Consider the following 983-nt stretch of genomic DNA (forward strand, 5'->3'; position numbering starts at 1 on the left):
AAGAGTTCATAAATATTTGGATAAAACTCTTTATTACGAACATATAAAGCATGTAACCCAGAGGTGAATACAATTTTTTCAGTCACTAAAAATAAACCCACGCCCTAATCCCTCTATGGTAAACCCATGGTATTCATGGTAATTGTGTTTTATTTACCGACTGTTTATCGGGTTTATTATAAACACTCATCAAAAATAATTCGCAGAAAAGTAAAAAATACATTACACCAATACACCATACCACAGTGGCGAACCCAGGGGGTGGATCCCGGGTCCGGACCCCCCCCCCCCCCCCTGGCTTATGTCATAGTTTTATTTTTATTTTTAAAAGTTTCCATAAAATGTTCATCGAAATGTATTGATTAGTTTGATTATTACTTATTAGTTATTAGATTAGATTTGGAAATTAGGTATTTTGTTGATAACACGTCGAATCCGATAATAATTAATTGACATACATTGTAAATATAAATTTAAAAAAGGTGGGCAAGCGCCATAGGCGCACATAGGGGGGTGCTTGGGGGTGCTTAGCACCCCGACGTTTCAAACTAGCACCCCCAATTCATTTCAGTATTTCACCAATCATTTTTAAATTATTGTGGTTTATTGGTTCGGAATTTTTTTTTCCATGCCAATTAATGATAACTGTTCACGAATTCACGATTAAAACAGTATTGTGTGAATGCACATTTCAGTGTTTCAGCTTTTGTCAATATGCAGCAATGATATTATTATAGAAAATTATACTATCTTAGGGATTACGGTTGGGTACGAAATTTTCTATTTATAACTTTGGTTATTATTTGGTTTTTACTAATATATTTATTTAATCTGCGGGCTACGCTGAATTGAATAAATTCGGAATGACAAATAGTATTAAGAGGATGCTACACACGCATGTGTGGTCTCCGTTTTACAAATGTAAAACATAGTAAAAATGGTTTTGCGTGGATAAGAACCACTATGGCTAAACTTATAGTTCA

Source organism: Acyrthosiphon pisum, chromosome A2, assembly GCF_005508785.2.
Source record: "Acyrthosiphon pisum isolate AL4f chromosome A2, pea_aphid_22Mar2018_4r6ur, whole genome shotgun sequence".
NCBI lineage: Eukaryota > Metazoa > Arthropoda > Insecta > Hemiptera > Aphididae > Acyrthosiphon > Acyrthosiphon pisum.